Consider the following 14,311-nt stretch of genomic DNA (forward strand, 5'->3'; position numbering starts at 1 on the left):
AAACTTTATCTTGAACTAGGACATGAAGTGTTTGAGGAGAAAATTAAAAAACCTATGGAACTTTATTATTTGCATAACTATTATGATGTTGGCAATAGTATGCTTTCTTTGAATATCAATGTTGCTAATGACATGGAAAGCTCTAAGCTTGGGGATGACGGGTTTGATGAACATGATATTTTTAGTCCCCCAACTTTTGAGGATTTTTTTTGCTTTGATGATACTATGCTTCCTGTATATGATGATAATGATTGCTTTACTCCCGCTATTCCTAATAAGAATGATTTTGCTTATGAGAAGAGTAATGATACTTTTATGATTTTGGATCATGGAAATAATGCCTTATGTGATACTTATATTGTCGATTTCATCCATGATGCCACTTCAAATTATTATGAGAAGGGAACATATACTTATAGATATTTCAATAATATCAAGTTCCCTCTCTTTATGTTGAAGCTTTTGAAGCTGCACTTGTTTTGCCTTCCTATGCTTATTGCTTTGTACTTCAACGAATTGTTCTATTGCAAAATTCCTATGCATAGGAAGCATGTTAGACTTAAATGTGTTTGGTATTTGCTTCTTTATGCTCTCTTTTGTTCTACAACTCTTATTCCTACGAGAGCATCATTAAAATCTTAAGCTATCTTTATGGCTATAAAGAAAGAGCTCTAGGGAGACAACCCTTGTTATCTTTACTTTGAGTTTTTTACTTTCAGTTTTTAGTGGTCTTGATGCGTGTTACTACTCTAGAAACATCATTGTATCTTTATTTTTAAGCTTTGTGCCAAGTTTTAGCGTCCGATTGCAAGAAAGATCAAAAGTTGTGACATGCTGTCCAGAAACAGATTATGTCTGATTGATGGAAAAAATCACCAAAAATTCACCAAAAATCACCAGATCATCTTTTTGATCTGAATATTTTTTACAGTATGATCTATACAATTGGCTTTCTGGTATCTATTCTGAGTTTTTTGATTTGAGTTGCAGAAGTGCCCTGAAGAAATTATTTACTACCCGCTAGTCTGTTTTTCACAGATTCTGCCACGTTTTGCGTTTTCATTGTTTTGCAAATCCTAAGCTTGCTTTTTCTTTGCAAAAACTTTTTGGCAACACTGAGAAACATTATCTCATCATGAAAATATTTATTATGGGTACTGACCACTCTAATCAGCTTATGATGAGTTTCGTATGAAGGGAGTTTTCAAGTATGCGATGGAAGATGATGAACGAAGATCCAGGAGTGTCAAGCGCTCAAGCTTGGGGATGTCCCCATGCACCCCCAATAAATATTCAAGGAGACTCAAGTGTCTAAGATTGGGGATGCCCCCGTGCATCTGATGACCCACAAGTATAGGGGATCAATCGTAGTCCTTTCGATAAGTAAGATTGTCGAACCCAACGAGGAGCAGAAGGATTTGACAAGTGGTTTTCGGCAAGGAAGTATCTGCAAGCACTAAAATTATCGGTAACAAGTGATTGTGTGGTGAGATGATTCATAGCAAGCAACAAGTAACAAAAGTAGCAACGGTGCAGCAAAGTGGCCCAATCCCTTTTGTAGCAAGGGACAAGCGTGGACAAAGTCTTATAGGAGGAAAAACACTCCCGAGGACACACAGTAATTTCTGTCATGCTAGTTTTCATGATGCTCGTATGATTTGCATTCGTTACTTTGATAGTTTCATATGTGGGTGGACCAGCGCTTGGGTACTGCCCTTACTTGGACAAGCATCCCACTATGATTAACCCCTCTCGCAAGCATCCGCAACTCCGAAAGAAGAATTAAGACAAAGTCTAACCATAGCATTAAACTAGTGGATCCAAATCAACCCCTTACGAAGCAACGCATAAACTAGGGTTTAAGCTTCTGCCACTCTAGCAACCCATCATCTACTTACTACTTCCCAATGCCTTCCTATAGGCCCAAATAATGGTGAAGTGTTATGTAGTCAACGTTCACATAACACCACTAGAGGAAAAACAACATACAACACATCAAAATATCGAACGAATACCAAATTCACATGACTACTAGTAGCATGACTTATCCCATGTCCTCAGGAACAAAAGTAACTACTCACAAAGCATAATCATATTCATGACGAGAGAGGTAATGAGTAGCATCAAGGATCTGAACATAAACTCTTCCACCAAATAATCCAACTAGCATCAACTACAAAGAGTAATCAACACTACTAGCAACCTTACAAGTACCAATCAAAGTCGCGAGACAGAGATTGGTTACAAGTGATGAACTAGGGTTTGGAGATGAGATGGTGCTGATGAAGATGTTGATGGTGATGAGTCCCCTCCGATGAGAGGAGTGTTGGTGATAATGATGGCGATGATTTCCCCCTCCGGGAGGGAAGTTTCCCCGGCAAGATCGTCCTGCCGGAGCTCTAGATTGGTTCGGCTCAAGTTCCGCCTCGTGGCGGCGGCAAATCCACGAAAAAGCTCCTCCCTGATTTTTTTCTGGAAGAAACACTTCATATAGCAGAAGAGGGAGGCGAGTGGGCCAGCAGGCTGCCCACAAGCCCTCTAGGCACGACCAGGGGGTGGCCGCGCCTAGCAGGCTTGTGCCCACCTGCTCGCACCCCTCTGGCGCTTCTTCGGCCCAGTATTTTTTATAAATCCAGAAAAAATCATCGTTGATTTTTACGGCGTTTGGAGTTGCGCAGAATAGGTATCTCAAACTTGCTCCACTTTCAGGCCAGAATTCCAGCTGCCGGCATTCTCCCTCTTCATATAAACCTTGCAAAACAAGAGAGAAAAGGCATAAGTATTGTACAGTGAGGTGAAATAACAGCCCAAGAAGCGATAAATATCAACATGAAAACATGATGCAAAATGGACGTATCAACTCCCCCAAGCTTAGACCTCGCTTGTCCTCAAGCGAAAGTCTAGCTCAATAAATATGTCCACATGTTTAGGGAGAGAGGTGTCGACAAAACAAGATACGAACATGCATGCATCATGATCATGATCACAACAGCAATACCAACATATAATCTCTCATGCTAAAGTGATAATTCCTTCACAAAGTAAAGCATGGATCAAGAACCTTACCGAGAATTAACAACCGATAGCCTTTAGTCATGGAAGCAATTGCAATTTATCACAACATTAGAAACAGTCAAATAAGAGCTTGTAAAGCAAATCCACATACTCAATCATCCTTTCGTTCTCTACAATTGCTACAACTGAAAATACCCCGATGACGCCTAGAGGGGGGGGGGTGAATAGGCTATTTAAAAACTTCTTCGGATTTGGCTCAAACCTAATGCAGAAATAAACTAAGAGGATACTTGTCAAGCACAAATCCTAAATGCACTAGGCACTGCAACGTGTATCAACAACACGATCTACCAAGATGGACACAATACAGTTACTAACAAGCCCAAGTAAGTTACACAAACTTACTTGAGCTATATCACACGACAAGTAGGTGAACAACACAAGATACTAGATCACACGAAAGCACACGATATATAAAAAGTTGCAAGTGTGAACGTGTGGATATAGAGGGCACGCTTGAATGATTAATCTTGTACAAGAAATAGCCAACACAATATAATGAGCACAAACAATATGCAATGGATGTATGCTCAAGTAACACAAGTAAACCACAAGTAAGGAGTTAGGGTTAAGGATAACCAAGGTCACTGAGACGAAGATGTATCCCGATGTTCAGTTCCTTGGAGGGAAGCTAGTCACCGTTAGAGAGGTGGATGTTACCACGAAGGCACACCAACGCCACGAAGGCTCACCCTATTCTCCGTTTGAGATAACACCACGAAGGCGTTTCTCAACCACTAGTGGTAAGCCTTTGAGGTGGCTTCCAAACCCTCACAAACTTTTTTGGGGGTAATCACACGGATTGATTCCTCTTCGAAGAACTCCTACCGCCTAGGAGTCTCCAACCTCCAAGAGTAACAAGATCATGGGGAATGCTCAAAACTTGGTCAAATCTCAAATAGCTTGGGTTGAGAGAAGGAGAGGGATGCGATCTATCTTTTGATTGGAACAACTCTCAAAGGGGCTCACAAATGCTCTTGGGATGTAAGATTTGGTGTGAGCAAATGTATGTGGGGTAGAAATGTGTTCTTATGAGGATATGGTTGTGTTGGGCACCCTCTCACGAAGTGGGAGGGGGGTATATATAGTGGGGAGAGTAAAACAGCCGTTGGGGACACTTTAAGTCAGACAGGGGTCGGACATCCGACATTTCACGGATGTCCGGACGTCCACAAGGAGTCGGACGTCCGACAGGGGTCGGTCGTCCGAGGGATATATATATATATCTGGAACCACTTTGTAGTTGAACAGGGACCGGACGTCCGGAGGAGGCCGGAAATCCGAGTTATATGGCTCAAGTTTCTCTGGTGCAAATTTTCAGATTTCCGAATCTGGTCAGACGTCCGGCCCTCGGACGTCCGGAGGGAGCCGGAAGTCCGAGTTATATGGCTCAAGTTTCTCTGGTGCATAGTTCCGGACTTCCGAAGCTGGTCGGACGTCAGGAGGGAGCCGGAAGTCCGAGTTATATGGCTCTGATTTCTCTGGTATAGGATTCCGGATTTCCGAAGCAGTCGGTCGTCCGGCCCTCGGATGTCCGGAGGAAGCCGGATGTCCGAGGCACTGGTTCTGTTTTCTGATAACAGCAGAGCAGTGGAGATGTGGTATGAGGAGAACAGTGGATATCTAGTTTGAGCAAGTTCATCACAAAACCTGTGATCCCCTCTTAATAGTGCGGGATCCCTAAAGACTCAAGAATTATAAAAGGGGTACCGATGATCCATATTTGAGAGTATACTTTTATTCGATGATCATCACTCCGCACCACTAACGTCAAAGGGACTGATACCTTTGAGTTAGCCCTTTCACTTGAGCTTGATGTTGTTGTTCCTTCTTGGCTCAAGTTGAAAGCAAGACATGATGAAGTCTTCAAGTAGCTCTCCCATACACAATGTGGAAAGCCTAGCTTATGTATTCATCTTCATTTGTCCACCATGTGAACATCCACAAGAATCAAGCATGTAGTGCTCAGGAATGCTTATCTTGATCTTGTCCTTGTTAGCACATGAGCTTGTCCTTATCAACACATGATCATTCACAATAGCTTACAGGGGATTAGTGATTAGTTATCTATATGTGTGTTGTCAGCAACACCAAAACACGATTAAGGGCATGACTGCACTTTCAATCTCCCCCTTTTTGGTAGTTGATGACAACATACATATAGCTCTCAAAAATAGTAATAAACATGTGTGGCTTAGGAGAGATTTGTTACGATGCTTATGATATGTATACATGAAGCCCCCCCCTTATTATATTCATAGTAAAATAGGTAAGTGCGGGAGCTCCCCCTTAATCTGTGCATGAAGATAATAGCATGATATAAGACCATAATAGTTCAGCAATACATAGCATATCATATGAATCAAGGCATATCATATGAATCAAGGCATATCATATGAATCAATAGGATAGCATAAAACTCATCATCATATGACACAATGATAATATCATGATATCTCATCACCACATGATAGTTCAACAATACATCATCCATAAGTGATGGCATAGCACATCATCCATAAGTATCGTTACATGATGACACATCATTAAGTTCGACATAATACATTATACCATACATTATGAGAGAAACTAAAATCGAAACTAAGATAAGATAATGTTCTCCCCCTTTGGCATCAAGGACCAAAAAGGAGGGAAAACCCGGCAATGCTACCACATACTCAAATATCACCCTCATCAATATCATCATCATCATGCATCATCCTCATCCTCAGGCAAACCACTGCCACCAGCCTCATCAAGAAAATCAGCCCACTCAGGACCAGATGGGAAGCCAAAGTCAGAAGGAGGAGCAGCAGGAAGGGCCTCATCGTCACTCACATCAAGAGCACCCGAGTCTCTCAGACGAGCCTTGAGGGCATTCTTGGAGGAGACGAGTAGAGAAACCACATCATGAGTTTGACCGCACTGGAAAGAGAAGGCCTTCATCATAGCAGAATGCGCCTTGCCAATGAATTTGGCAAAGCGACCGAGAGGAGCTGAGCTGGATGAAGGGGTTGCTGACCGGGCAGCAGTGCGGCGAGTGGAGGTGGATGATGGGGTTTTCTTGGGAGCATAGTTATCCGCCATGTGAGCAGGAATGACCCACTTGTGATGCGTGTGAGAGACAGCAACAGTGAATTCAGCAACACGTTTAATAAAAGCCTGGATGAAGGGGGCATGAGGGAAGGCTCGCTTGTATTGAAAACTAGCGAGCCGAATCTCATGCATAGAAAGTGAGGCACATTAATTTTGTGCTTGGGGTTCTCGTGAAAATGTGACATGATGTCAATACAGTAGCCACTGCAGGATCCCTTATCACCCATCTTGGGATAGATGGTGCAGATAAGACACTGAAAGATGATAAAGTAGGGAGAGCGCCAGATGGATACTTGGTTAAGATCCTTCATCCGTTCGTCTGCATCAAGTTCACGGAGTGGTTTGAGGAGAAACCCACATGCCTCAATTGGCTTATGTGCATGGTTAGGATCATTCTTATGGATTTTGAAGCCGAAGTCGGGGAAACCGAGTGCGACAACAAACTCATCATAAGAGGCTGTGAACTGAACGTCAGAGGTCATCCATGTAACAGCGTTGTTTCGGCCAAAGAAACATCTGGCATAAAATTGGTAAATAGCAGCAGCATTAAAATCGCACCGAAAAGCAAAGGGGGCAGCAAGCCCCGATGACTCAATGAGCTCAATGGCACTCGGGTATTTCGCCGGGTGCGTGCGAATATGCTCAAGATCAATAAAGTGATGGACAGAGAGACCCTTAGGAACAATGACCATAGTAAAGATGTCTGCCTGGACGTTTGTGCGGAAACGTGAGTCCATAGAGTCACGTACAACAGAGAATTGGTCAACGTCGCGGCGGAAAGTGAAGTACGAAGACTTAGCAACCGTGGTGAAGTTCTTGACTTCACGACCTAAAGTAGCAGGAGGTTCAAGAGAGATGCATGAGCTTCACCTTCGGGATGTTCAGGAGGAGGTGGTGGCATATAGGAGGGCCTGCGAGTCCCAGGCTTCGGCATAGTCTTCTGAACGGCGACGTATTCAGCGCGTTCCTCATCTGCAAGCTCATCCTCGAAATCCTAGCCATCAAACGAGGATTGGGGCTGACGAGGAGGACGCCGGGCGATCCATTTGAAGGGACGACGTTGCCCCTCGGAGTCATCCGACCCCGTTCCAGCAGGGGCACGAGAGGATGAGCCAGTAGTGTTCTTCCGGGCGGTCTGCTTAATCTTGGACATGATGAACAAGGCCTACATGGTTGGAAACCCAATGGGGAACGGTCACGGTCAAACTACATGAACGAACACATGAATATTGGGAGAAAGGGGAACCAAACGTCAGTGAGACCGAGGAGATAACTGCAGATCGAGAGAGAGGAGGAAGGGAAGACGGATCCCGCGGAGGAGATCGGATCCCGTGGAGGAGATCAGTCAGATCCCGGAGCAGGGCCCCTAGTGGCAGCGCCGGCGAGCACCTCTCGCGCTGGCGGCAGCGGCTGTGGTGGCGGCTGGGAGAAAAGGAGGCAGGTGGGGGCTAGGGCAAGGCCCAGCCCGCGCCCTTCTATTTATGGAGCTCCCGAAGTGTCGGATGTCCGAACGGCGTCGGACGTCCGGAGAATGTTTAGCCATCGGACGACCGACATGTGCCGGACGTCTGGAGTGCGTTTAGCCGTCGGACGTCCGAGATCCGTCGGACGACCGAGAGAGAAGGCAGAGGCAATTTCTGGGATTTGGATGATGAGGTCATAAGGAGTATTTTCGCATGTGTAGCAACCAAAGGGGCCTCTCAACTAACATATTTTGGACATGGTATGATGTAAATCTTTTAATACGATTACTATGATAAGTGTGGGTCCAAAATACCGTCAAACGCATGAGTGCATAGAATCATGCACAAGTTATCCTCTTATAAGAGCAAGGCAGATGACACAAGGGTCATGGCACAAATTTGTCTCATTCATATGACCATGAAGTGCTAAGAGAACACCAACACTAAGCATTTCATCAATGTGATTGACAAGGACATGCAGGAAATTACAAAGTGGAAAAAGTATTATGTTTATGCCATGATGCAACCTACACAGTGTTGACTCTAATGTTGTACATGCATGAAGTAAATACTTGTTACCGGAAAAGCATTGGTATGACGTAGAAGTAGCCGAGTCCTTTCTTGACTCTAATTTCTTCACGACCAGCACCATCTTCTTCTGAGAATAAGTCAAGATAGCAATGCTTCTCCAAAGTACCTAAACCACCAATTAAGCACAATATGGTCCCCAAACTTATTGGGTCCGAAGTAGTTAGTCCAACTACAATATATATAGGGTAAGATCACTCAATTATGTGCATATAGATATAAGTTTTACTTTCAAGCACACCTTAACCTTTTAATGGATACGTCTGATTTACCATATACATATATTGGATCAAAGATATGATAGACATGACATGTGCATCTACACATAGTAGATATGCCTACACAAGCCTATCAAAATCCAAGGATATACAATTTGGACAAATGAACACATAATTTTCTATTACAGAACATTCATGTCGTCCAAAATGGATCAAGGTGACAAATCAACATATGGTAGCACCCCAAGTTCAACACATGAACCGGTCAAGGCATCAAACCATGTAAGGTATGCATTTTGCACAACCTTACATGCATGTCTCACCCAAGTAGATGTATAAGTGCAGGTAATATGATTATAACTCCCACAACATTATGAAATAAATAGTGCAAGCTCAAATACATGCATGGGAGATTACCGGGAAAGACATGAATTTCTCGGCAAGTTAAGTAGGTCAAATGAAGACAAGGCCGAAATAAAATGACCATGGAAAACACTACCAAGCCAGAGATACCATGTGTGAGAGAACACAATGGCATTTAGAATTATCAGTGGTGGTAGGTGCCAAACGAGCACAAAGGACGTTTTATACTCACACAAGTGTGATATGGGAGTTCAACCATAAGCATAATGTTTAGATGTCATACGTTAACATCCCAATTATTTAGATCATAGTGTGGAGAAATAATTCGAAAGGCATGCATCAACTATGCCCTTCGTTTAGATACAATCTAGCAGCTAGGCCATGAGTATTGGTGTAGTAGGACGTCATACTCATGCACATCTAAGGGATTGAGACACCAGCATGATTATAATGCGAATTAAGACATGTGGAGCATGACACGCCACATAGTTATAGAATAACCCCATGTGGTAGATTCTGAGTGGCATATATCGGATGTTTTATCTTACCAAGGGATGTGACGTGCACAAAGCATATCACACTCCCATAATGTGATAATCCATGTATTTATCATACAAGGCAATCAATCATCCAACTAAGCTGATAAGAGGATGCCAATTTGACCTTCGGATGGCTTTGACATCAAACGAATTGATTGGATAATCTTGCATCGTGAATACCAGATGGAGTCCAATACATATATACACATTTTGGGTTAGTGATGTGCGTAGAGCAGAACACTCCCCCTTAATGTGATGAGCTATTTACGTCTCAAAAGACCCACACATCGGTGCAGCTAGGATGCAAGTAATGATCAGGACTACACACAACTATATGACATACATAACGACCTACACATGATAGATAACATATAACAATCATACTAGTAGGCGCAACATGTCAAAGTACATGCTAGGTACCAAACCTAGACATGAGAAGGAGTGGGGCAGGCAACTTTGAATGTAAACAATTTAAGTACAAGTCACCGCAAAGAGGCACATTGGATATGGGATATGGGCTCGATAATCCAAGTGACTTGGCTTGAGATGATATGAATGATGAAGAGTCCTCAAATCTTCATTGTGTCAAGTCTCCAATGTCCTCCAAAGTCACCTATTGATCAAGTTTGAGCTTGTTGGTCCCCAACTACGTTGGGTCCTAAGAGGTTAGTCACAATAGGCTTGGCAACCCAAATGGTTCTTTTCTTGACACCATTTTGAGTACCAACAAACTTGGCAAACACATTGCCAACCTTATCCTTCTCAAGGGAATAGCTATCATCAATAGTGATTGGGTTGGATAAGTTACCTCTCGTGCAAGACGAAGCGACGTGACCCTTCTCACGACATAAGTAGCAACATCTACCCTTTGTTTTCTTCCTAGTTGATTTCTCACCTCGGGGAGTGTTGGATTGGGTCTTATTGGGAAGAGGCCTTCCTTCAACTTGTAGCTGAGTGTGTGATTGAGTTTGTGGCCGCTTCCCTTGTTGCTTGTGACTTTGAGACTTCGTCTTCAAAGGGCAAGATCTAACATGGTGCCCTTTAACTTTTCACTTGAAGCAAATGATTTTGGCCGAATTCTTAACTTGTTGTAGGCCACCCTTGTTCTTGTTTGAGTTTACTCCAACATCATTTTTGTCATTCGGAGATGTTTGCTCACACAGGACATTGTTGAGTGTGGACATCCCTTCATGACACTGTTCCAAGTCTTTCTTCAAAGAAGTGACTTGGGCCTTGAGCTCTTCGATTTCCCCTGCACGGTTAGTGTCACTGCAAGTACTAGAGGAAGTGTAAGCTTCAATGTTAGAGCAACAAGGCAAGGAAAGTAATTCATCACACGAGGTAGCCACATTATGAGTAGACGAATTACGAGGACTAGCACATGGAAATATAGTACTTTGATTAGAAGTGGTGCCATTGTCCACATGAGGCTCACTTGATGTTACCTTGGTGATGATAGCCTCATGAGCTAACTTTTGCACGTTATGGGATGTTAGAAGATCGGCATGAGAGCTTGTGAGCATTACATGGTTTTCTTCCAACTTCCCATAATTGCTAGTTAGTAAATCAAGTTGAGCACGTAGTTCAACATTCTCCTTCAATGTTGATACTTCAAAAGAGATAGGGTTAGATGTACAAGTATCATCAACACTATGAGAGGAGGAAGTAGCGATTAGAGACTTCTCATGAGTAGATTGAAGCTCCTCATAGATCTTAGAGGTTTTGATGAGCTCTCCCTTGACATTCTTGCATTCAAGGAGAAGGACCTCAAAATCCTTTTTAAGTTTATCATGAGCAACTTCAATCTCTCCTTTTGAAGATCTTAAGTCTCTACATGCTTGATGACTCTTCTCAAGTTCATGTTCAAGTTGTTCACTTTTAGCTTGTTCATGATTAAGTGAATCATTACAATTTTCAAAGTAAGCAAGAACATCTTGGAACCTTTGAAGAGCGTTATTTTTAGCTTTATGAAGAATTTTACTGATCACATAGATATTTTCAGTCAAGTCATCATCATCATCCTCATCGGAAATATCATCGTTATTGCACAGGGAAGATGATACCTCATTATTACCTCTTGCCATGAGGCACATGTGAACTGGAGGAGTTGATGATGATTCTTTTGGTGAATCAGATTCTTCATTAGTCAAAAGTACTTCATATTTCTTGATTTCCCCTAAATGGTTAGTCATAGAACAACTAGGGAGAAACAAGATATTTTGATCAAGAGGACACGGGAGAGCAGGCATATCACCACAGACATTTGTCGAGGGATCTTTAGGTGAAATGCATGACCTATCAGCACAATAATTTACACTATGTGTGGTGCTAGATATGCTCATGTCCATAGAGGCTATGACATTTTCATCAACATATATTTCTTCACTCACCATATCATTACCTTGTGATATTGAAGATGCTGAGGTGTGCAAGCAATCGGATATGGAAGTAGTGGTGGACTCTATATGATCGAAAGGAGTGAAGAGCTCATGCACCAACTCCTTCATCATAATATCGTCTTCATCAAGATTGGACCCTCCATATATATCTTCAAGTTTAGTCCAAACTTCATGAGCTGACTTGCAAGTCGAGATAGACTTAAACACTTCAGGACTTATGGTTCGATGAATGGCAAGAAAAGCCTCACAATCAAGATACATTTCATTAGTAGATGAAGACGCATCATCCTTTTTGTCAGCAATCCCTACAAGAACAATTCGTAAAGTATTTGGGCCCATGGACCGAAAGTGATGAAGCATACGAATTCTCCATAGGGTGTAACTTGTGCCATCAAAGTCAAAGGTGTCACTGTGCACTAATCCAATAGTCAACATCGATACTCTCTAGGTCGTGAAACCTAATTAAAGAGAGACCTCGCTCTGATACCAATTGAAAAGACCTCGATGACGCCTAGAGGGGGGGGGTGAATAGGCTATTTAAAAACTTCTTCGGATTTGGCTTAAACCTAATGCGGAAATAAACTAAGAGGATACTTGTCAAGCACAAATCCTAAATGCACTAGGCATTGCAACGTGTATCAACAACACGATCTACCAAGATGGACACAATACAGTTACTAACAAGCCCAAGTAAGTTACACAAACTTACTTGAGCTATATCACACGACAAGTAGGTGAACGACACAAGATAATAGATCACACTAAAGCACACGATATATCAAAAGCTGCAAGTGTGAACGTGTGGATATAGAGGGTATGCTTGAATGATTAATCTTGTACAAGAAATAGCCAACACAATATAATGAGCACAAACAATATGCAATGGATGTATGCTCAAGTAACACAAGTAAACCACAAGTAAGGAGTTAGGGTTAAGGATAACCAAGGTCACTGAGTCGAAGGTGTATCCCGATGTTCACTTCCTTGGAGGGAAGCTAGTCACCGTTAGAGAGGTGGATGTTACCACGAAGGCACACCAACACCACGAAGGCTCACCCTATTCTCCCTTTGAGATAACACCACGAAGGTGTTTCTCAACCACTAGTGATAAGCCTTTGAGATGGCTTCCAAACCCTCACAAACTTTTCCAGGGGTAATCACACGGATTGATTCCTCTCCGAAGAACTCCTACCGCCTAGGAGTCTCCAACCTCCAAGAGTAACAAGATCACGGGGAATGCTCAAAACTTGCTCAAATCTCAAATAGCTTGGGTTGAGAGAAGGAGAGGGAGACGATCTATCTTTTGACTGGAACAACTCTCAAAGGGGCTCACAAATGCTCTTGGGATCTAAGATTTGGTGTGAGCAATTGTTCGTGGGGTAGAAATGTGTTCTTATGAGGATATGGCTGTGTTGTGCACCCTCTCACAAAGTGGGAGGGGGGTATATATAGTGGGGAGAGTAAAACAGCCGTTGGGGACACTTTAAGTCAGACAGGGGTCGGACATCCGGTAGTTCACGGATGTCCGGACATCCACAAGGAGTCGGACGTCCGACAGGGGTCGGTCGTCCGAGGGATATATACCACTGTGTAGTTGAACAGGGACCGGACGTCCGGAGGAGGCCGGAAATCCGAGTTATATGGTTCAAGTTTCTCTGGTGCAAAGTTCCGGATTTCCGAAGCTGGTCGGACGTCCGGCCCTCGGATGTCCGGAGGGAGCCGGAAGTCCGAGTTATATGGCTCAAGTTTCTCTCGTGCATAGTTCCGGATTTCCGAAGCTGGTCGGACGTCCGGGCCTCGGACGTCTCGAGGGAGCCGGAAGTCCGAGTTATATGGCTTTGATTTCTCTGGTATAGGATTCCGGATTTCCGAAGCAGTCTGTCGTCCGGCCCTCGGACGTCCGGAGGAAGCCGGATGTCCGAGGCACTGGTTCTGTTTTCTGATAACAGCAGAGCAGTGGAGATGTGGTATGAGCAGAACAGTGGATATCTAGTTTGAGCAAGTTCATCACAAAACCTATGATCCCCTCTTAATAGTGCGGGATCCCTAAAGACTCAAGAATTATAAAAGGGGTACCGATGATCCATACTTGAGATTATACTTTTATTCGCTGATCATCACTCCGCACCACTAACGTCAAAGGGACTGATACCTTTGAGTTAGCCCTTTCACTTGAGCTTGATGTTGTTGTTCCTTCTTGGCTCAAGTTGAAAGCAAGACATGATGAAGTCTTCAAGTAGCTCTCCCATACACAATGTGGAAAGCCTAGCTTATGTATTCATCTTCATTTGTCCACCATGTGAACATCCACAAGAATCAAGCATGTAGTGCTCAGGAATTCTTATCTTGATCTTGTCCTTGTTAGCACATGAGCTTGTCCTTATCAACACATGATCATTCACAATAGCTTACAGGGGATTAGTGATTAGTTATCTATATGTGTGTTGTCAGCAATACCAAAACACGATTAAGGGCATGACTGCACTTTCAACAACTCACGTCGTACTCATGAGATCAAAGTTTCAGCTGGACACAGAGAAAGATAGGGGCTTATAGTTGTGCCTACCAAC

Source organism: Hordeum vulgare, chromosome 7H (assembly GCF_904849725.1).
Source record: "Hordeum vulgare subsp. vulgare chromosome 7H, MorexV3_pseudomolecules_assembly, whole genome shotgun sequence".
NCBI lineage: Eukaryota > Viridiplantae > Streptophyta > Magnoliopsida > Poales > Poaceae > Hordeum > Hordeum vulgare.